The 24,712-nt window shown below is 43.4% G+C and overlaps 1 long non-coding RNA gene across 1 annotated transcript; it reads left to right on the top strand.

The window, feature by feature from the left end:
- Window positions 1-24,712, top strand: LOC137381612 (uncharacterized). Its single transcript, XR_010977193.1, has 3 exons — window positions 1-147; window positions 12,433-12,599; window positions 24,430-24,712. It is a non-coding gene; the product is annotated as an uncharacterized lncRNA (long non-coding RNA).

Raw genomic sequence — 24,712 nt, forward strand, 5'->3', positions numbered from 1 at the left:
ACACTCAATTCCCAGTCTATTTGGCCAGTGCTATTAATTTCAATACCTCTGAGCTTGAGGAAAAAGTATCAAGGCAGTTTCTCCTGATTCCTGTGAACTGCTTCAGAGTTCAACGTGTGGCCAGGGGCCCTCCAGAACTAAAAGCAAGTAAGTGACTTTAACAGCCCCATGAAAATATAGCTGTTTAAATTATAAATTGTACTGTATCTTTTCATTTCAAACAATCTATTAGCTATGGTAAGCCTGGGCATATTTTAACTGCCAATAATTATATAGTCATTTTTAAAACTATTTGGCAGGAAACAATTTTCACAGCTGTTGGGCTATTTAAAAAAATGCAAAGTTGTGGTGATCAGGCATCGCAACATTATATACTGCAAGCATATCTTGATGTGGTGTCAGGCTGCACCAAGTCACTTTTGCTACCTCTAGCTTAAAACTTAAACTATTTAGCTCCAGAGTCTTTTTTAAAAATTCATTCATGGGATGTGGGTGTTGCTGGCTAGGCCAGCATTTATTACCCATCCCTACTTGCCCTCGAGAAGGTGGTGGTGAGCTGCCTTCTTGAACCGCTGCAGCCCATGTGAGGTAAGTACACCCCACAGTGCTGTTAGGAAGGGAGTCCCAGGATTTTGAGCCACCGACAGTGAAGGAACAGCGATATAGTTCCAAGTCAGAATGGTGTGTAACTTGGAGGGGAACTTGCAGGTGGTCTATCTACTAACTACCTACTACCCAGAAATTTGAGATACTTCAGTCAGGAAGACGGACGCAGAAATATTAACTTAACTCACCAAACAGGAAACCCATGGGATCGGGTGGAACACTTGTTTTGCACTCCGCCCAATATTACTCTCCACTAAATTCAACTGAGAGTAAGTCAGGCGGCATGTAAAACCTGTGTTACACCTGATCCTGTGGGTTTCCTGCCTGGACGGTTAAATTGAAAGTCCTTGGGTGACTGATCCTCCTGGCTATGGAAATAGTTTCTCCTAATTTCTCAAAAACTTTTATAATTTTGAACACTTCAATTAATTTTCCTTTTAACCTTCTCTGCTCGAAAGGAGAACATTCCCAGCTTCTGTTGTCTCTCCACATAACTGATGCATGGCTCCATTCTAGTAAATTTTTACACCAGGGTTGTCAAACCTTTTCGCATGGAGGGCCACATTACAACTTTTGTCTTACATGGGGGGCCGGTGAAACAATTTCAGAAGATAAAGGCATTAAAATTTATCTTACTACGAATCAAAACAGCAACAAATGTACATTTTTGTGAAGAAGCTTTAAATGAGAAGACTAATTTATTGATTTACTTTCTCTTCACTATGTTAGACACTGATTTAGTGAAATTCCTAGCATTTTTTTTGCTTGCACACATAGTCAATGTTTGCCCGCACATTTGTAGCAATGCCGAGTATTCCAGATAGATGTCATTCTGTCAGGGGTGATCGCTCTCTCTCACTCTCTGTTGCAGTGAGTGGGAATGCTCAGCAGATAAATGGTCAGTTTTCTTTTACAACAGAAGTCAGAGTGGGTACAGTGGTTTCTGAACTTCAGACAGAATTGGGGTTTTGTGGCGAGCTTTTAAAAAAAAAACCCGAATCTGTCCGAAGTTGGGAATCGGCTGTTCCCGCTGTCAGCTGTGAAAAGGACTTCCAGTTTTTTTTTTAAAAAACTGACCAACTATCTGGCAGAAGTCAAGTCAATGGGAAATTTCTCATCTCCAGTCACAGTGTTCTCCGAGGTTGTGGAACGGTCTGGGTACAGTTTACATCCAGGGGCCAGGTGGAAACCTTTGGCAGGCCTGAGCTGGCCGGTGAGCCATTTGTTGGACAACACTGCTTTGCACCCTTCTCAAAGGCCTTGACATCCATACAAATGTGTGATGTAGGTGCCCAGAATTGGACACAACACTGCAGCTGAGACCTAACCAGTAATTTGTAAAGGTTTAACAGAACTTTAAAAAAAAAAATTCTTTCATCGGATGTCAGCATCACTCATTTCCTATTCCTAATTGTCCTCGAGAAGGTGGTGAGCTGCCTTCTTAAACTGCTGCAGTCATTGTAGCGAAGGTACACCCAGTGCTGTTCGGGAGAGTGTTCCAGGATTTTGACCCAGTGACAGTGAAGGAAAGGCAATATATTTCAAAGTCAATACGGTGGAGGGGAACTTGCAGATGGTATTGTTCCCATGCATCTGCTGCCCGTATTCTTTTAGGTGGTAGAGGTTACAGGTTTGGAAGGTGTTGCCAAAGAAGCCTTGGCAAGTTGCAGCAGTGCATCTTGTGGACGGTACACACTGCTGCCACTGTGCGTCGGTGGTGGAGGGAGTGAATAGTGAAGGTGGTGGATGGGGTGCTAATCAAGTGGGCTGCTTTGTCCTGCGTGGTGTTGAGTTTCTTGAGTGTTGTTGGAGCTGCACTTATCCAGGCAAGTGGAGTGTTCTATCACACTCCTGACTTGTGCCTTGTAGATTGCAAACAAGCTTTGGAGAGTCAAGAGATCAGTTACACGCTGCAGAATTCCCAGCCTCTGACTTGTACTCACAATATTTATATGGCTGATCAATGGTAACCCCCTGGGTATTGATACTGGGGGATTCAGGGATGGTAATGTCATTGAACATCAAGGGGAGATTGTTAGATTCTCTCTTGTTGGAAATGGTCATTGCCTGGCACTTATATGGCATATTACTTGCCACGACTGAATGTTGTCCAGGTCTCACTGCATGCAGGCACAGTCTGCTTCATCATCTGAGCAGCTGCAAATGGTACTGAACACTGAAATCATCACCAAACATCCTCACTTCTAACCTTATGATGGAGGGAAGGTCACTGATGAAGCAGTTGGGCCTAGGACACGACCCTGAGGATTCCTGCAGTGATGTCCTGGGGCTGTGATGATTGACCTCCAACAACCACAACCATCTTACTTTGTGCTAGGCTAAACTCCAACCAGTGGAGAGTCTCCTTCCCCACCCACCACACCGCCCCCCAAACCAACCTCAATTCTCATTGATTTCAAATTTCACTAGGGCTCCTTAATGCCACACTTGGTCAAATGCTGCCTTGATGTCAAGGGCAGTCACTCTCGCCTCACTTCTAGAATTCCGCTCTTTTGACCATTTTTGGATCAAGGCTGTAATGAGGTCCGAGTCCAGTGGCCCTCGCAGAATTCAAACTGAGCTTCGGTGATCAGGTTACATAAATAGGGAGGGGAGGGATCATGGAGGTATTTAAACACAAGGATAAGAATCATAAAATCGAAGCCCTGCCAGACTGGGAGTCAATGTTGGTCTGCGAGCACAGAAGTGATGAGTGAACAGGACTCTGGTGTGAGTTAGGATACGGATGGCAGACTTTCAGATGAGCACAAGTTTATGGAAGGTAGAGGGTCAGTCAGGATTGCATTGGAATAGTTGTGTCTGGAGCGAACAGCATGGACAAGGGTTTCAACAGCAGATTATTTACATCAGGGGTGGAAGACAGACAAAAGGGGGAAGGTGGTGGTTTGGTGATGGAGAGGATATGGGGTTGGAAGCTTATCACAGGATCAAATGGGATGCCAATGTAGCCAACAGCCCAGTTCAGCCTCCAAATAGTGGCCAGGGAGGGGGATGGAGTTTGATGCGGGGATGGCAGACAGGGCTTTTGTCTTCTCAATATTGAATTGGTGGAGATTGCTATTCACGCAATACTGGATGTCGGACAAGCAGCATAACGCATCAAAGGCAGCGGAGGGATTGAGAGTGGGGGCGTTGACGTACAGCCGAGGAGCCAGAATAGAGTCGAGTTCTGTACACGATATCAGCTACGAGGCAAAGGTCAGCCAGCCTGGGGTTTCTACACGACCAGCGAGTGTAAAACAAACACAATATACTCACTGAAAAAGAGTACGTTACAATTCAGGTTTACAACTGCAGTTTCTGAAAACCCAGGGTCCCCAAGACGGAATCCAGGTGATCATTGGAATTCTGCCCATTTGCCATCAGATATTTGTATTTTGACCTATGGGCACATTATTTTTGTTGCTGTATTAATAGATTTTTTTTGTGATGATCCTGCAGTTTTCCTTTGCCTGGTGGATATAGTCTTTCAGAAGTTAGGCAAGGGATTCCCCAGAATTGTGCAAATATTTACAGTCCTTGGACGTGTGCCAGTAGCAGCAGGGATATCCCAACACATAAACTTGAAACTACTATCCAAGTGGAAAGCGAAGGAAGTAACATTCTAAAATAATCTAAAGGAGCAAGTTTTAAATACCTGTGTTTACTATTTTCCTCCACTTTAATGTTTCTAAACTTATAGCCACAATTATTTTCTTTTTAAAAAAGTTTTAAGCAGCAGGATTCTTAGAATCATAATATACAAAAGCAAAATTACTGTAGATGTTAGAAATCTGAAATAACAGAAAAATGCTGCAAACACTCGGGTCATGCAGCATCTGGGGAGAGGGGAACGGAGTTAACGAGCTGGATTTTTACCGAGCACCCAACATCAGGCTCTGTGGCAGCAGGAACAGAAGACTGTCCTGGCAGAAACCCGCCACGGAGACTGATGTCGGGAGGCTGGGCCCGATCTTTCCAGCGGCAGGGAGGCTCCGTGGCAAACCCCCACCGCTGGTCAACGGGACTTGGCTTTGTATATTGAAATGAGCACCATGAATAAATTTAAATAAATTTACCTCCCATCTTAAGGGCCCCACCGCGATCTTCAGTGTGGCAGCCAGCACTCCCACGCCTTCAGTTCCCCATCTGGGGAAAGCCGGCGTGACACTGGTGGGGAGGGTGTGGAGTTAAGATTTTGAGTGCGGGGGGACGGAGTCAAATAATTGTCATGAGTGTAAGGGATGGTGGGAAGGGGTGAACTGTGAACTTTGCCCCCAAACTGTACAAAGGTCATATTTGTAAGGTAAGTCTTTTGGGGGGAGAAGGGCATGAACTTAACTTTATTGTTATGGTGGGGGGGGGGGGGGGGGCAGTGGGAAAGGGGCATTGGAATCTTGTTTGCAACAGCGGGGGGGGGGGGGGTGTCTCTTTAAAAATTTACATCTACCCTTTAAAAATGGTGCCAGTGCCTGCGCACAGGCAGCTGACGCCATTGTCGGCTTTGGATAGCCCATCCCCTCCACATGATTTTGGGGGGGTGGGGGGGGGCGGACAGACTGACCTGGTATTTAAATGAACTGCCGTGCAGTAGATTGCAGCAACTCGACCCACAATACGGACCGCCATTTTTCTTGCCCGCCACCAAGAGTGGCAGCCAGCTCTTAAAATCCAGCCCAACGTTTTAGGTCTGTGACCTTTCAACTTAACTAAGAAAAGTTAGAAATGTAATAGGTTTTGAGCAAGTGAAAAAGGGTAGAAAGAACAACCAAAAGGGAGGGTCTGTGACAGAGTGGAGGGCAGGAGAGATTAAATGACAAAAAGGTTTCATAGTGCAAGGCCAAAGGAAGAAGTAATGGGACAAGGTGAAGAAACAAACTGTGTCTAGAGGAGGTGTGAATGGCAGGATCCTGAATAGCTGCTGTCCAAATGCAAAGCAGAGGAAATATGAGAAACGAGAGGAAAGAAAAACCAAACCAAAGAAACACAAAACAAAATAGGAGCACGGGTTATGATTTAAAATTGTTGAACTCATTGTTGAGACCGGAAGGTTGTAAACGTGTCCAGTTGAAAGGCGGGGTGCTGTTCCTCAAACTTGCATTGAGCTTCACTGTAGCAGGCCAAGGGCAGAAAGGTCAGAATGGGAGCATGGTGGAGAAATAAAATGACAGGTGACTGGAAGCTCAGGGTCATGCTTGCGCACTGAATGAGGTGTTCAACAAAGTAATCAGCCAGTTTGTGTTCGGTCTCCCTAATGCAGAGGACAGCACATTGTGAGCAGCGAATACTGTATACTAAATTGAGAAGTACAAGTAAATCGCTGTTTCAGCTGGAGGGAGTGTTTGGGGTCTTGGACGGTGAGAAGGGAGGAGGTAAAAAGGAAGATAGATGTTGCATCTCCTGTGCTTGCATAGAAAGATACCGTAGGAAGGGGAAGAAGATTTGAGGGTAACTGTGGAGTGGACCAAATTATTGCAGAGGGAACAGTCGCTTTGGAATGCTGAAAGGGGAGGTGTTTGGTGGTGTTCGAAAATGATGGTGAATGTTCCATTGAATACAGAGGTTGAGGGGATGAAAAATGAAGACAAGGTGAACCTTATAGTTCAGCGAGGGAGGGGAAGGGGTGAGAGAGTGTAAATGTGTGAAACAAAACGGAAACGGTCACGGGCCCCGTCAATCATAGTGGGAATTCTTGGTTGAAGAAAAAAAAACACAATATCAGAAGCGCTGGTATGGAAAGTTGCATTATCTGAACAGATGCGATGGAGATGGAGAAACGGGGAGAATGGAAGAGAGTTCTTACAGGAAATGGGGTGCAAGTAAGTGTAGTTAAGGTAGCTGTGGGAGTCAATGAGCTCAGGGAATATTGGTTGATTGTCTTATCCGTCTCAATTTCTGGGGATAGGCTAAGAAGATAAGGGAAGAGTTGGAGCTGGACCATGTGAAGGAGAGAGAAGGATGGAAATTGGAGACAAAGTTGATGAAATTTTCCAGTTCAGGGCAAGAGCAGGAAATGGCACTGAGAGCCATCAATGTACTGGACAAAAAATAAAAGAGGTGAGGGAGTGGGCTGCAACAAAGAATGTTTTACAAATCCAACAGAAAGTCAGACACAGCTAGGACCCATGCGGGTAGCCATATCAACACCATACAAACATAGAATGGTTATAACACAGAAGGAGGCAATTCGGCCCGTCATGTCCATGCTGGCTCTCTGCCAGAGCAACTCAGCTTGTCGCACTCCCTTGCCTTGTAGTCCTGCAAATCTTCTCTTCAGGTGCTTTTCCAATTCCTTTTAGAAAACCAAGATTGAAAATGTCTCCACCACACTCAGGCAGTGCATTCCAGATCCTAACCAATCGCTGTGTAAAAATGTTCTTCCTCATGTCACCATTGCTTCTTTTGCCAATCACCTTAAATCAGTGTCCTCTGTTTCTCGACCCTTCAACCAAAAGCAACAGTATCTCTGCTATCTACTCTGTTTAGACCCCTCATGATTTCTCTATCAAATCTCTCCTCAAAAGGAGAGCAACCCTAGCTTCTCCAATCTATCCATGTCACTGAAGTCCCTCATCCCTGGAACCAAACAAATCTTTTCTGCACCCCTTCTAAAAACTTCATATCCTTCCTAACGTGCAGTGCCCAGAATTAGCCCCAATATTCCATTTCAGGCCAATCCAGTGGTTTATAAAGGTTCATTATAACTTCCTTGCTTTTGTACCCCACGCCTCTTTAGAAAGCCCAAGATCCCATATGTCTTTTTAACCACTTTCTCATCATGCTCTGCCACCTTCACCGATTTGTACACATATACCCCAGATGTGTCTGTTCCTACACCCCTCTTTAGAATTGTACACTTTAGTTGCCTTTGTTCTTCCTCCAAAAATGAATCATGTACACCTCTCTGCATTAAAGGTTGCTCTGCCACTTGTCTGCCCATTCCACCAGCCTGTCCATGTCCTTTTGAAGTCTATCACTATCCCCCTCACAGTTCACAATACTTCAAAGTTTTGTGTCACCTGAAAATTTTGAAATTGTGTCCTGTACACACAAGTCTAGGTCATTAATATATCACGAAAATCAGAGGGCCTAGAACTCCTAGGGAATCCCACTGTATACCTTCCTCCAGTTTGAAAAACAACCAATCACTACTCTCTGCTTCCTGTCACTCAGCCAATTTCATGTCTGTGCTACCACTGTCCCTTTTATTCCATGGGTTTCAATTTTGCTGGCAAGCATATCGTATTGCACTTTATCAAACTCCTCTTGGAAATTCATGTACACATGAACCGCATTAACCTCATTAACCCGCTTGTTACCTCATCAAAAAACTCAAATCAAATTAGTCAACACTATTTGCCCTTAAACAAATCAATGCTGGCTTTCCTTAATTAATCCACATTTGTCCAAGTGACTTAATTTTGTCACGAAATATTGTTTCTAAAAGCTTTTCCACCACCAAGATTAAACTGACTGGCCTGTAGTTGCTGGGCTTATTCTTGCACCCTTTTGTTTTGAACTAGGATATAACATTTGCAATTCTTCAGTTTTCTGGCACCACCCCCATATCTATAGGTGGATTGGAAGATTATGGCCAGTACCACCTCAATTTCCACCCTTACTTCCCTCACCATCTTCGATGCATCCCATCTGACCCTGGTGACTTAAAGTTAAGTACAACCAATCTTTCCAATACCTCAGATACTAAAGCAGCCCATTTCCAAATTCAGCAAGACCTGGGCAACATCCAAGCTTGTGCTGATAAGTGGCAAGTAACATTCGCACCACACAAGTGCCAGGCAATGACCATCTCAAACGAGAGAATCTAACCATCTCCCCTTGATGATCAATGGCATTACCATCACTAAATCCCCCACTATCAACATCCTGGGGAGTCACCGTGGACCTGAAACTGAACTGGAGCAGCCACAAAAATGATCTGGCTACAACAGCAGTTCAGAGGCTGGGAATTCTGTGGTGAATAACTCACTTTGGGTCTCTCCAATGCCTTTCCACCATCTACAAGGCACGAGTCAGGAGTATGATGGAATACTCTCCACTTGCCTAGATGGGTGCAGCTCCAACAATCAAGAAGCTCGACACCATCCAGGACAAAGCAGGCCGCTTGACTGGCACCCCATCCACTACCTTAAACATTCACTTGTTCTCCCACTGATGCACAGTGGCAGCAGTGTGTACCATATACAAGACACACTGTAGCAACTCACCAAGTCTCCTTCGACAGCACCTTCCAAATACGCAATCTCTACCATCTAAAAGGACAAGGGCAGCAGATGCATGGGAACACCATCACCTGCAAGCTCCCTTCCAAGCCACACACCATCCTGACTTGGAACTATATTGCTGTTCCTTCACTGTCATGGTGTCAAAATCCTGGAACACTCTCCTTTTGTAATAGCACTGAGGATGTACCTATACCACAAGGACTGCAGCGATTCAAGAAAGCAGCTCGCCACCACCTTCTCAAGGGCAATTAGGGATGGGCAATAAGTGCTGGCCTAGCCAGCTACGCCCACATCCCTTGAATGAATAAAATAAAAACCTCCTCTTTATCTTTTGTTAGCCCATTCAGTATCTCAACTACCCTCTCTCTCACCATGACCTCAGCAGCATCTTCTTCCTTGGTAAAGACAGATGCAAATTACTCATTTAGTACCTCAGCCATGCCCACTGCTTCAATGCAAAGATCCCCTCTTTGGTCCCTAATCAGCACCGCCCCCCCCCCCCCCCCCACTATATTTATACACCTATAGAAATCTTTTGCATTACCCTTTATGTTAGCTGACAGTCTCTTCAGATTCTCTCTTTGCCTCTTATTTCCTTTCTCACTTCCCCTCTGAAGTCTCTATTTTCAGCCTGGTTCTCACTTGTATCATCAACCTGGCATCTATTATACACCCCTTTTTGCTTCATCTTACTCTCTACCATCCAGGAGGTTCTGGCTTTGACTGCCCTACAATTCCCCCTCATGGAAATGCGCCTCTCCTCTTTAAAGGCAGCCCATTGTTCCACTATGGTTTTGTCTGCCAATCTTTGAGTCCAATTTACCTGGGACAGATCCGTTCTCATCCCGCTAAAATTGGCCCTCCTTCAATTAAGTATTTTTACTTCACATTGCTCCTCGTCTTTTCCTATAGCCAACGTAACCCTTATGATACTACAATAACTGTTGCCTAAATGTTTCCTACTGACACTTGATCCACTTATCCCACCTCATTCCCCAGAACCAGAAATAACTCCTTCCTCATTGGGCCACAAATACTCTGATCAAGAAACTTTTTAACACAAACTTTTCCCTGTCTGTCCTTTACACTGTTACTATCCTGGTCTATACTAGGATAATTAAAGTTCCCCCATTAACAGTATAGTATAGACCTCTCTAATTTCCTTGCAAATTTTCTCCTCTGTATCTTTCCCACCAGTTGGTAGCCCATAGAATATATCCAGTAGTGGAACGGCACCACTATTGTTTAACTCTAACCAAATCTATTCTGTCCTTGACTCTTTCAGAACATCCTTTCTCTCCAGCACTGTAATAGTCACCTTAATACTACAACACCTCCTTTCTTTCCTTCCCCATCTTTCCTGAACATCTTGTATCCACGAATATTTTGTACCCAGACCTGCCGCTTTTTTAAGCCAAACCTCTTATTGCCACATCATATTTCCATGTAGCTATCTCCGCCTGCAGTTCACCAACCTTATGTATGTAAACAAAGTGTGGTAAATATGCTGTAAACCTAATTTAGACTTTATTGCATTCCCTCTCACCCCACCTAATACCTTACTATCTCTTACTCTAGTGCTGTCTGTCTCTCCCTTGTTTCTCCCATGCTCATCTGCTGCCAAATTAGTTTAAACACTCCCCAACAGCACTAGCAAACTGCCCCGCAAGGACCTTGGGCTCTGTTCTGTTTAGGTGCAACCCGTTTGGCTTGTACAGGTCACACCTCCCCCAGAACCAGTCCCAATGTCCCAGCAATCTAAAGCCCTCCCTCCTGCACCATCTCTCCAGCACACATTCATCTGCTCCATCCTCCTATTTCTATACTCACTAGCATATGACTCTTAAATCTATGAAGAAACTTGTGTGTTTAAGTTCCTATTGGCTAATCTGACAAGCTTGCCTGCCATTTTAACAGACAAAGTCATTGGATTTCTAATAAGTGTTTGTTTCACATGGCTGTTAGAACTTGCTCTAATCTTGGTGCTGAGATACTTGTTAACATGTCGCTGCTTTTCTGTATATAAACTATTGTTGGGATCACAACTATCAGTTCCTGAAGCACTAGGGGATGGGGAATCTCTCAACGTTAGCCAGACCTGCTAGATTACTTAGGGGTTAAGATCAGTCAATGGGAAGAGCTGTTTTTACTGAAGTTGTCTTTCTGCAGTAGCGGCTATAGTCAGGGATCACTTTATAACACAGGGCAACTGCAGCCTCATCAGTAGGATAGAGCAGGAGATTGTCTGCACTATATAAACTGCGCTGCTGGAATTTCAGTGCTTTGTGTTATTTTTCAGTGCTTAACGTGACTTTGTTTTTCACAATATTATGCTTTTTTTTGGATTTTGATTTAAATGTCTTAAATGGTGATTTTAACTTTGTGTGTAGCACAATTAAAGCTGTTTTTATAAAGAAAAGACCTGTATTTCTATAGCACCTTTCATGACCTCAGGATGTCCCAAAGCACTTTATAGCTGATGAATTACTTTTGAGGTGTAGTCACTTTTGTAATGGAGGAAATGCAGCAGCCAATTTGCACACAGCAAGGTCCCACAAACAGCAGTGATAATGACCAGAGAACGATCACTAAAACAGATTAAAGGGTTACGAGAACTTCCCTGCTTTTCTTTGAAATAGTGCGAGGGGATCTTTTACATCCACCAAAGAGGCCAGGGTGTGGCCTCAGTTTAACATGTCAGCCTACATTTTGTGCTCAAGCAACTGGAATGTGACTTGAACCTGCGACCCTCAATTTATATGTGGCCTGCAGCTCACCATGCACATGATTAAAGCTGCTTTCATATTGCTTGAAATCTGTGAGTGGCAAGGCTTCCTGGCACAAGGGTTTCCAGCAACCAGGAAAAACCAAAGTTAAGCTAGTGAATTTGAGGAGCTCCGTCAATGGCAAGACCCGATACGTAGAGGGCGTTCTTAGCTGTTTGCTGTGCAAGATCCAGCATGCCACTTAACTCAATATCAAAGCATCATAGGTGGCATACAAAGATTAGTGACCCTAGCTCCATGTTGCCCACAAGTAATCCCAGGTCAGGTCCACCACAGTTTAGGTGGTTGTAAATAAACAAACATCACTGAGGCAGTCCAGAAAGCCAATTCAGTGATTCATTTGATCAGTTATCAACTGCTTAAGTGCTCCAAAGGGAAGTGTGAAAGCCTTAAGACATAGGTGTTATTTGGCTATTAGAGAATGCTGGAAAACACTGAGTAGGTTAAGCAGCACCTTTTAAAGAGAAACAGAGTTAACCTTTCAGGTCAATGAGCTTTCATTGGTGTGAAACCTGAATACTGTTTCTATGCCTGACTTGCTGAGTGTTTTCCAGGCTTTACTGCAAATTTCCAGCATCTGCAGTATTTTGCTTTTGTGTTTGTTAATTGAGTATCTGATGCAATCTTATAGCAAATATTAATTCACAGCAGAGAAGTTGTTTTCACACGCCAGGTAGTGCTACAGGTTGCAGTAATGCTCAACGGGGTTTGTCCCACAGCCATGGGTCATTTATTCACATGGCCCATGTGAAACCAAAGTCTCTCTCTCATTGTATTCCTTATGATTTATACAGGTTGTCTATTGCCTTCTCGCACTCCAGTGAGGAGGGTTCTTCATCTAACTCATTCATGACAGGAAGTTGCGGGACAGCGTCAAAGCGCAGACTGCAAGATGTCCAACTCACAGGACTACAGCTAACAGTAGCGTTCAGCCCAGCGAGACATCTGTTTACTTCTGTCGGTGAGTATTTCACCATCTACTGACTTCAGGGGAGCAACTTTAATGATGCCAGGGCCAAGCGCCTTCTTGATCCTGTTGTACATAGCTTGTGGATTTCCTTTGTCACATGCAGATTGGGTCAACATAAGTCAAGAAATCCAGTGTTTATTTGCGCAGTATCTCCCTATCCTTTACATGGTTATTTTGGTTACTTTCAGGTTGTTTAGTGTCTTAGCTGTTGGGTTTATGTTGTGCATCATGTAGGCTTTGTTTCTTGCATCAATTCCTATGACTAGGAGGTTAGAGCAGATAAATGCATGGGGAGATGGTACAGGAGGGAGATTCTTGGATCACTGGGCCCGTTTCTGGCGAAGGTGGGATCTGTAGAAGCTTGCCTGAGGGGCTGGATCCATGGGAAACCCCTCGAACTGTATCGTTAATATTCTCAATTGCTGTAAATGTAAAACTGTAATTGACATGACAATTGTGAAACGGAAGGGTTGGGAAGAAACTCATGACAGTATTGAAGGAAACTGATCTCCCTTGCAATGTTTGTATTTTTTGGTGCTGTTTGGAAACTGTTTGGCAATGTAATTTTTACAGATTTTTATGAATAAAGTATATTTTGGAAATAAAAAAAAAATCTGTAGAAGATGGACAGGTTGCACCTGAACCAGAATGGGACCAGCATCCTTGTGGGGAGGTTTGCTAGTGCTGTTGGGTGGGGGGTGGGGGGGGTTAAACTAATTTGGCAGGGGGATGGGATACAGAGTGGAAGCACAATAGGGGGTGATGTACAATCAAATATAAATGTGAAGCTAAGTCAGTCTGGAGGACAGAGTAAATGTAGATCTGTTAAGGCTCAGGCAAATAATGCAAGGCTGGATTGTATCTATTTTAATGTAAGGAGTCTTACTAGTAAGGCAGATGAATTGAGGGTGTTGATTAACACATGGGAATATGATATTATTGCTATCACTGAGACATGGTTGAGGGAAGGGCAGGACTGGCAGCTTAATATTCCAGGGTATAGAATCTTCAGATGTGATAGGGGAGGGGGTAAAAGAAGTGGTGACATTGCACTGTTGATTAAAGAGACAATTACTGCAGTAAGGAGGGATGACATCTTAGAAGGTTCCTCTAATGAGGCCATATGGGCAGAACTTAAATGAAAAGGGGGCTATTACTTGGCTGGGAGTGTACTACTGGCCTCCAAACAGTCAGGCAGTGGTAGAGGAGCAGATATCTAGGCAAATCTCAGGAGGTGCAATAATAGAGTAATAATAGTAGGGGATTTCAACTTCCCCTATATTAGAGGGGATAGTATTTGTGCAAAAAGCTTAAGGGGGGGCGGAATTCTTCAAGTGCATTCAGGAGAGCTTTTTGAGCCAGCACGTAGAGAATCCTATAAGAGGAGGAGTGGTACTGGACTTAATCTTAGGGAATGAATCCGGACAAGTGTTAGAAGTGGCAGTGAGGGAGCATTTCCAGGATCGTTACCATAATTCTAAGATTTAAGGTTGTTATGGAAAAGGACATACATAGAGGGACCGGAAATAAGAGTACTGAATTGGGGGAAAAGCAGATTTCAATATGATAAAACAGGATCTGGCCAAAGTGAACTGGGAGCAGCTTCCTATAGGAAAGTCTACATCAGACTAGTAGGAGTCATTTAGAAGGGAAATTGTGGGGGTTCAGGTGCAGCATGTTCCTGTAAAGGTGAAGAGTAGGACCAACCAGTCAAGGGAACCCTGGATGTCAAGGGATAATATATATATTAGATAAGAGAAAAAAAAAGGCGTATGGCAGATTTAGAATGCTGAAAACAGCAGAGGCCCGAGAGGAGTATAAAAAGTGTAGGGGAGTACTTAAAGTAATTAAGAGAGCGAAGAGGGGGCATGAAAAAAAAAATCACTGGCAAACAAGATAAAAGGAAAATCCCAAGGCATTTTAAGTACGTTAGGTTCAAGAGGATAACCAGGAAAAAGTGGGGCCCATTAGGGATCAAAGAGGCAATCTGTGTGTGGAGCCGGAGGACATAGGTGAGGTTTTGAACGACTACTTTTCATCTGTGTTCACTATGGAGAGGGACAATGTAGGTGTAGTGATTAGGGAAGGGGATTGTGATATACTTGATCAAATTAGCATTGAAAAGGAGGAAGCATTAGTGTGCATAAAAGGTGGATAAATCCCCAGGCCCAGATGAGATGTATCCCAGGCTGTTATACGAGGCAAATGAGGAGATAGCAGGGGCTGTGACACAAATTTTCAGATCCTCTCTGGCCACAGGAGAGGTACGAGGATTGGAGGACAGCGAATGTGGTACCATTATTCAAGAAGGGTAGCAGGAATAAACCAGGTAATTACAGGCCAGTGAGTATATCAGTGGTAGGGAAATTATTGGAAAAAATTCTGAGAGACAGGATTAATCTCCACTTGGAGAGGCAGGGATTAATCAGGGATAGTCAGCATGGCTTTGTCGGGGGAGACCGTGTCCAACAAATTTGGTTGAATTTTGAGGTGACGACCAGAGGTGTAGATGAGGGTAAAGCAGTTGATGTGGTCTACATGGACTTCAGTAAGGCTTTTGATAAGGTCCCGCATGGGAGATTGGTTAAGAATGTAAGAGCCCATGGGATCCAGGGTAATTTGGCAAATTGGATTCAAAATTGGCTTAGTGGAAGGAGGCAGAGGATGATTTTTGCAATTGGAAGCCTGTGACCAGTGGTGTACTGCAGGGATCGGTGCTGGCACCCTTGCTGTTTGAAGTGTACATTAATGATTTAGATGTGAATATAGGAGGTATGATCAGTAAGTTTGCAGACGACATGAAAATTAGTGTTATAAATAGTGAGGAGGAAAGCCTTAGACTACAGGACGATATAGATGAGCTGGTAAGATGGGTGGAGCAGTGGCAAATGGAGTTTAATCTTGAGAAGAGTGAGGTGATGCACTCTGGGAGGTCTCTAACAAGGTAATGGAATATACAATGGATGGTAGGACCCTAGAGAGTAGAGGGTCAGAGGGACCTTGGGGTGCTTGTCCATAGATCACTGAAGGCAGCAGCACAGGTAGATAAAGGTGGTTAGGAAGGCAATTGGGATACTTGCCTTTATTAGCCCAGGCATAAAATATAAGAGCAGGGAGATTATGTTAGAGCTGTATAAAACACTGGTTAGGCCACAGCTGGAGTACTGTGTACAGTTCTGGTTGCCACACGATAGGAAGGATGTGATTGCACTGGAGAGGGTGCAGAGGAGGTTCACCAGGATGTTGCCTGGACTGGAGCATTTCAGTTATGAAGACAGACTAGATAGGCTGGGGTTGTTCTCCTTGGAGCGGAGAAGGCGGAGGGGGAACTTGATTGAGGTATACAAAATTATGAGGGGCATTGATAGGAAGAAACATTTTCCCTTAGCGGAGAGGTCAATAACTAGGGGGCATAGATTTCAGGTAATGGGCAGGAGGTTTAGAGGGGAGTTGAGGAAGAATTTTTTCACCCAGAGGGTGGTTGGAATCTGGAACACACTGCCTGAAGGGGTGGCAGAGGCAGGAACTCTCACAACATTCAAGTAGTATTTAGATGAGCACTTGAACTGTCATAGCACACAAGGCTATGGGCCAAGTGCAGGGAAATAGGATTACTTAGGATGGGTGCTTGATGGTCAGCGCAGGCACATTGGGCTAAAGGGCCTGTTTCTGTGCTGTAAAACTAAGACTCTGACTAATTATAGATATCGCAGCTGAGTAGGTCTCAAACTAGACCTTTTTGCGTGTTCTACCTCTATCAAAGAATCTTTAGGACTAAGCTGATGGTTTAGAATTCCTGTGTTCTCAGCATCTTGCCGTATGGCTGTGAAACATGAGCAACTTACAGCATGGGGAGGCCATTCGACCCATTGTGTCTGCACCAGCTCACCAAATGAGCAATTCATCTAGTGCCATTTCCCCACCTTCTCCCCGTAACCCTGCACATTCCTCCTTTTCAGATAACTATCCAATTCCCTTTTGAATGCCTCCATTAAACCTGCCTCCACCACACTCTCAGGCAGTGCATTCCAGACCCTAACCACTTGCTGTGTGAAAAAGTTTTTCCTCATGTTGCTTTTACCAATTACTTTAAATCTGTCCCCTCTCATTCTCGATCCTTTCACGAGTGAAAGATAGGGAAAAACTCTTTCCAGACCCCTCACGATTTTGAATACCTTTATCAAGTCACCGCTCAGCCTTCTCTTCTCCAAAGAAAACAATCCCAACTTCTCCAATCTGTCTTCATAACTAAAGTTTCTCATCCCTAGAACCATTCTGGTGCCAGGAAAAGACACTCAATTTCCATCTTCGCAGTCTGCAGTGCATTACGGGTATATCCTGGCAGAACAAAATCATAAATGTGGCAGTCCTCCCCAAGGCAGAGCTCTCAAGCGTGTTGACAATCATCAAACAGAGGCGGCTTCGGTGGATTGGACACGCCCGCAGGATGGAGGACGGTCGCATACACAGGGATCTTCTGCATGGCAAGGTAGCTGGGGCCAGGCGACCAGTGGGGCACCCAAAGCTCCATTTCAAGAATGCAAGCATGACATGAAGGCCCGAAATGTCGACCATCACACCTGGGAGACATTAACTAGCAAAAGAGGGAAATGGCGACACATTCTGTGGACTGGTGTGCTCTGCTGTGGCAACCAGCACCAACGGCTGAAAACAACTCACAGCGTCACTTAGCAGCTTCACGTGTGGCAGAACCTGCTTTAAGGATTGGTCTTCACAGCCATCAGCTAAGATGCACCAAAAGGAGACATCCCGCCCAAATGGATTGTTTGCTGCGTGTCCATCTTTTGTAGATGGAAGGATGCCAACCAGGATTTATACAGCTGGGAGCTGGAGAATAAGCAGAAGGAATTCAATCTGGAAAAGTATAAGTGATTAATTCATTTGGAAAGGACAAACGAGGCGAGGGATTTACAGCATCTACAAATTGAGACTAAAATGGCAGCAACATGCCTTTCACACGCCCACCATGGGTAAGCGACTATGAAGCACGTGCCTCCAACGCCTATCTCACTCACCGGGCAGATTGCTTCACTGTTGCTGCAACCCCTTCACCCAGTCAATATTACATTGTACTGAAGTTACAATTGACTCCGGTCAAAGAAAGTGTCCCAGAAACTAAACACATCCGCAGGCTATCTTTGTGTGGGAAGCCTGCTGGATTAGGTTGAGGCATTAGATACCTCAGTATAAATCCTACTGATTTCTTATCAAGTACTGGATTACCATGAAATGAAGGCACTGTTACTTTCGCAATGCAGCAGAGTCTATTCAGTGCTTGACTTTTTAAAAAAACTACACATGCTTGGGAATTAGCCAAATCTTTAGTGGTTTATAATCCAGCTCTCAAAAGATTCAGCAAGATTGTATTTACAAATTAACAGAAGCTTCTGGCTTCAGGACATATCAGAATACCAAAAAGGAAAATTAGGCTTTTAAAACAATTTCGCTCACTGCTTGAAAAAAAAACATACAAAACCAATATTTGGTTATTTTTTTCCTTGCTGTGCATAGTAACATCTAGAATTCTTTGTGGGAGTCATGATCAGCATGCTTGGACCATTGTCACAAGAGCCCAGAATGAGCTGCAGCTGATCAGTGACTGGCACCCACTGTTAGACCTGCCCTGGTCAATTTGGTCTCCATGATATTGAGTGGCAAGTTGCTGGAAGCACAAGATGAAAATGGTGCCCTCTACAGGGCATATGGAACCTGCATCAATAGGACAAGCAATGTGGGCCTCCTTAACCAGATTGAAGGATTGTGAAATTAATAGCACAAGGATGAGAAGGAATTTGAATGAGTGAATTCAATGTCAAATCAAGTACAGAAAGAGAGGGAAAGAAACACTAGATTCACAGAGGAAAAAAGAAAATTAAAAGTCATTTTAACTCCACAAAAATTAAAGCCTGAAGGAATGAGACTCCACATTTGTAATAGTTGATTTCTAGTGCTAGATTGGTAGTAATTAATACTTATCACATTGTTAAAAGGGTATTTAAACTGAAATGGTCAAATCCTAATATTCTGTGGTCAGTAGTTCACATCTACAGAGTGAACAGAAACTTCATGCCATTTAATGCATTAGAATGGTGAGGCAGGCAGCATGATCCTGTGTTCGCTAACACTAGATGTGCATTTCAGACAGCAACTTTGGATTTCCCTGTTTTTGTCTGAAGTTACTGTGTGATTTGCGCATAAACTACAGTGAGTACCATTAGCCTCACTGATAGTTTGACAGCAAATTATGAGCCAAGATGTCTGGTTTGTTGAACAGGAATAAGTGATAGAATGTGTGTCTACACCAGTTGCTAGGACGAGGAGGTAGCTGCAGTGAGCACTGGTTACTGGGGAGAGGAGACAGTTACAGTATGGGCCTGTACTAGAGGGGATGCAGTGATGGACGATATGACCTCCTTGTTGTTACAAAAGTGCCTGTGTTTTGTTAATATAGTTTGAGGGTTCATTTTTGAAAGATTGAAGAAATTATAAACTTTGGGGTTTTCAAAGGGGATCATGTAAAGGCCACTTGACTTTGTGAAACAGTCCCTAGAAATGGTTTTTAAAAAGGAGCACAGAGGTCTTGAGGAAAACAAGCATTTCTGGGAAACCACCTGACTTCCGGCTCGATAAACAGAGAACTTTGGACACCTTGTTTACAAAGAAGTGACAGGTCAAGATTGATGGAGGTCAAAAAGGTTGACCTCCTCTAGTCAGTTTCGCTTTTGAATTGTTTCGAATTGGGGTTGAACTGTATAAAAAAGGGAGAAAACTTCCAAGGAGAGAGAACTTCCACAGCAGAGAAGACAATTCCCAAGGAAGGAGAGAAGACCACAACCCAGCTCCGGTTTCTAGCACCTCTCTAAAAAACCGAGAAGTCCACTGTGGCAACTCATCTAGTCTCCTGTCTTTGAAGAAAAGCCTGCTAAATTAATTCTCAATGCCTCCTGAAAAGAACTGTTCTAAAAGAACCTAGTGACCTGTCTATGTGTACTCAGAGGCCAGACAGTATGCCAGTTTTGGAACACAACATATCTCATCTGCTGTTTCTTTAAGAACGAGCAAGTATTCAGCCCAAGTGCTTTTTTGTCTGTAATAGAGCTCTAAAAACAAAAATTCCTTTATTATTCCGGTTACCAGCGTATGTTTGTGTGGGAGAGTGTGAGGGGCTAAAGGTAAAAATGGAACTTTAATATTTCAATCTGTGTTTATGCTTTACTTCATTACTGGTTAAATCATGTTTTATAATAAACTGATAATTTTGCTGTATACGAAAGAAACCTGGTTTGTGTGTTTTATTCCGGGATTAAACATAGAGTCTATGACTGTATCAGTAAGTGGGAAAAAATATATAAATACGTGTCGTGACCAGTGGAGAAGTGGAACTAGAACAAAGTGCACTCCTCCCACTCGGTTGTAACATTGTTTAAACTTGGCCTTGCTGGAAAGAGTGTTTAATTCTAAATGACATTTCAGCATCACCTCAGGGTACCACGCATTCCATGTGGGTATGATGGTAACCAAAAGCAGGTGTACGTCACACCCGGTGTATAAATATGTGATATCCACTGTAAATGATTATTAGCATAGAGCCCGTAGGAATCCAGACAGTTCTGAGCACATCAGATACAGAAACCACATTGTGCTAGCACACCAATATAGCTCAAACAGTGCACTGACTGTTCGGGCACAGTCAAGGCATGTTCTCTCGAAGGGGAAAAGTAGGGCAAACAAATCCAGAACTCCCTGGATGACAAAAGAAGGGGAGATTAAGATTAAGAAAAAAAGTGCTTATGATAGATGCCAGGTAGAAAATACTATTGAGAACCAGGCTGAATATAGAAGGTCTGGGGGTGGGTGGGGGGGGTGGGGAAGTGAAAAAGCAAATAAGCAAAGGGAGAGCATGAAAAGAGGCAGTTTTCTGTCGGTGTATAAATAGTAAAAGGGTGGTAAAAGAAGAGAGGGGCTGATTAGGGACCAGAAAAGGGGATTTACACATGGAGGCAGAGGGCATAGCTGAGGTATTAAATGAATACAAAAACAAGAAATGCTGGATTCACTCAGCAGGTCTGGCAGCATCTGTGGAAAGAGAAGCAGAGTTAACGTTTCGGGTCAGTGACCCTTCTTCGGAACTGCATTTCAGCATTTCTTGTTTTTGTTTCAGATTTCCAGCATCCGCAGTATTTTGCTTTTGTATTAAATGAATACTTTGCATCTATCTTTACCAAGGAAGATGATGAAACCCTGACAGACAATGTTGAAAGAGAATGTAAGTCAGACACTAGATGGGTTTAAAATTGATAAAGAGTAAGTATTAGATAGGCTGTCTGTACTTAAAGTGGATAAAGCACCAGAACCCGATGAGATGCATCTAAGGACACTGAGGAAAGGGAGGGTGGAAATCACAGAAGCATTTGCCATAATTTTTCAGTCTTCCTTAGACTCTGGAATGGTGCCAGAGGACTGGAGAATTGAAAATGTCACACTCTTGTTCAAAAAAGGGTGTAAAGATAAGCCCAGCAACTACAGGGCAGTTTAACTTCGGTGATGGGAAAGCTTCTAGAAAAAATAATTTGGGACAAAAATCAAAAATCACATGGACAAATGCAAGTTAGTTAAGGAAAGCCAGCATGGATTTAAGGGATTTAAGGTTTAACTAACTTGCTGGAGTTCTTTGAGGAGGTAACAGAGGGTTGATGAGGGCAATGCCGTTTAGTTTAGTTTAGAGATACAGCACTGAAACAGGCCCTTCGGCCCACCGAGTCTGTGCCGACCATCAACCACCCATTTATACTAATCCTACACTAATCCCATATTCCTACCACATCCCCACCTGTCCCTATATTTCCCTACCACCTACCTATACTAGGGGCAATTTATAATGGCCAATTTACCTACCAACTTGCAAGTCTTTTGGCTTGTGGGAGGAAACCGGAGCACCCAGAGAAAACCCACACAGACACAGGGAGAACTTGCAAACTCCACACAGGCAGTACCCAGAATTGAACCCGGGTCGCTGGAGCTGTGAGGCTGCGGTGCTAACCACTGCGCCGCCCCTGTTGATATGGTGTCCATGAACTTTCAATAGGCATTTGATAGAGTGCCACACAGACCTGTGAATAAACTCGTAGCTCATGGAATAAAAGGGACTGTAGCAACATGGATACAGAATTGGCTGAGTGATAGGAAACAAAGTAGTGGTTAATGGATGTTCCCCAGGGATCAGTGTAGGGACACTTGCTTTTCCTCATATAAATGTTAATGAATTACACCTTGGTGTACAGGGCACAATTTCAAAGTTTGCAGATGATACAAAACTTAGAAGCATTGTGAACTGTGAGGAGGATAGTGTAGAACTTCAAAAAGGTCATAGACAAGTTGGTGGAATGGGCAGACAGGTGGCAGGTGAAGTTCAATGCAGAGAAATGTGAAGTGATTCATTTTGGTAGGAAGAACATGGAGAGACTATATAGAATAAAGGGTAAAATTCTAAAGGGGGTGCAGGAGCACAGGGACTAAGGTGTATATGTGCATAAGTCATTGAAGGTGGCACGACAGGTTGAGAGAGCAGTTAATAAAGCAAACAGCATCCTCGGTTTTATTAATAGGGGCATAGAGTACAAGAGCAAGGAAGTTATGTTGAACTTGTATAAGACACTAGTTCAGCCGCAGCTGAAGTATTGCGTCCAGTTCTGGACACCGCACTTTAGGAAAGATGTGAGAGCATTGGAGAGAGTACAGAAAAGATTCACGAGAATGGTTCCAGGGATGAGGAATTTCAGTCATGAAGATATATTGGAGAAGTTAGGACTGTTTTCCTTGGAGAAGAGAAGGCTGAGAGGTGATTTGATAGAGGCATTCAAAATCATGAGGTATCTGGACAGAGTAGATAGAGAGAAACTGTTCCCACTCGTGAAAAAAAAATTCGAGAACGAGAGGGCACAGATTTAAAGTATTTGGTAAGAGAAGCAAAAGTGACATGAGGAAAAACTTTTTCACGCAGCGAGTGGTTAAGGTCTGGAATGCGCTGCCTGAACACATGGTGGAGGGAGGTTCAATTGAAGTATTCAAAAGGGAATTAGACAGTTAGATGAAAAGGAAGAATATGCAGGGTTATGGGGAGAAAGCAGGGGAATAGAACTGAGGAAATTGCTCTTTGAGAGCCAGTGCAGACACGATGGGCCAAATGGCCTCCTTCTGCACTGTAATGATTCTGTGATACTGACACGAAACCACAGCATGTGTTTTTCCTCACTTGGTATAAGGGCGGAAGACTATCACCCCAGCAGTAACACTTTCTCCTTAACTTGGAGATCATTGGAGTCTGAGCAGAAACATCTTGTATTTGTATAGTACATACAAAACATCCCATTACACTTCCCAAAGGTTTGAGTTAAGTTATGGACCAATGATGAGATTAGGAAGGAGTGATCTAAAGCTTGGTCGAAGAGGTTTGGTGTTAAGGCGGCTTAAAAGGTGGAGAGAAGGAGGCTTTTCATAAAGGAAATTCTAAAGTGTAGGGCTTAGACAGCTGAAGGCATGACTGCCAATGGTGGGATAAAGGAAAGGAAGGTGAAAGAACACAAAACAAGCCCGAATCAAATGTCTGGAGATTGCATGGGGAGGTTGGACTGGAGAGGATTACGGGTATTGGAAGGAGTGAGACCATGGAGTACTGAGATTTAAAACACGAGGGATTGGAGGCTAGGAGCCAATATAGTTCAACAAGGACAGGGATGATGAGTGAGTGGGACTTGAGAGATGGGATATTGGCAGCAGAGTTCTGGGTGAGCTGAGATCTTTCTTCAGCGTGTACAAAATCCTATGCTAATCACTGTATTGAAATCTAGCCACCTATTGAACATTACTTCAGCCATAATTTAACAGGGGAACGCATTAATGGAGATTATTTTTGGGAAACAAAATTACTTTTCAACTGTTTGGAAATATAGCGTGATAGAATCCACAAGAGCAAAGCTTTAATCATCATGTGTTGTATATAATGTTATAAAATCATAGAATGATCAGCACAGAAGGAGCCCATTTAGCCCATCATGCTTGCGCCAGCTCTTTGAAAGAGCTCTCCAATTAGTCCCACTCCCTTGCCTTTTCTCCATAGACTTGCACTTTTTCCTATTCAAGTATTGATCCAATTCCTTTTTGAAAAAAATTGAATCTGTTTACATTGCGTTTCAAGCAATGTATAATAAAATCGATGTGTAAAAAAAAACACCTTAAATCTTTCCCCTCTGATCACCAACCCTTCTGCCACTGGAACTAGTTTCTCTTCACTTATCAAAGTGCTTCATGATGCTATTAAATCATCCCTGAGCCTCTGTTCTAAGGGGAACAATCCCAGCTTCTCTAGTCTTTCCATGTAACTGAAGTCACATATCCCTGGTACCATTCTAGTATTATAAAGTATATACAGCACAGAGAGGCGCCACTTGGTCCAGCAGGTTCATGCTGATGTTTAAGCTCACAGGACCCTCCTCCCACCCCTCTTCATCTAAACCCATCACCATATTGTCACAGAACTGTAAAGATGTTTCTCCTCGGATTAGACGACAGTGCCTTTAAGACTCTTAAAAACAATGTACCTTTAAAAGGAGAGAATGTTCTGGAATTTCTGAGACACTGTGCAGCAGCTGCATTTTTGTTACCCTGGGAAACAGCGGGAGCAAGAACGAAGTCACGTGGTAATGTTTCCACTTGACTTTGTGCAAAACTGGCAGAAACCAGTTAGTTTTCAGACACATTCCAGTGAGGCGTACTGAAGAAAAAGATGTTTTATTCTCAGCAGAAATTCTACAAAGGAGCTACAAGCCAAGTAAATTCAAAGTTCAAGAAACCGTTGGTATTGCTGTGCTCATCATTCAAAGAACTGTTTAATGCCTACTGCAGCCGAAGAGTTGAATGCCCATCTACCGAAGTACTATTTTCATCAAATCCATGTGAAGGTTTTGAGTGAACTTTGACTATTTTCACATTAGAATGCCTCATCTACCGGGAGCGTAATCCACAAAAAAAATTTATTTTATTCTTGAGACAGCAAATTTTTTTAAAATTCCACTTTTTTAAACCAA

Source organism: Heterodontus francisci, chromosome 22, assembly GCF_036365525.1.
Source record: "Heterodontus francisci isolate sHetFra1 chromosome 22, sHetFra1.hap1, whole genome shotgun sequence".
NCBI classification, from domain to species: Eukaryota; Metazoa; Chordata; class Chondrichthyes; order Heterodontiformes; family Heterodontidae; genus Heterodontus; species Heterodontus francisci.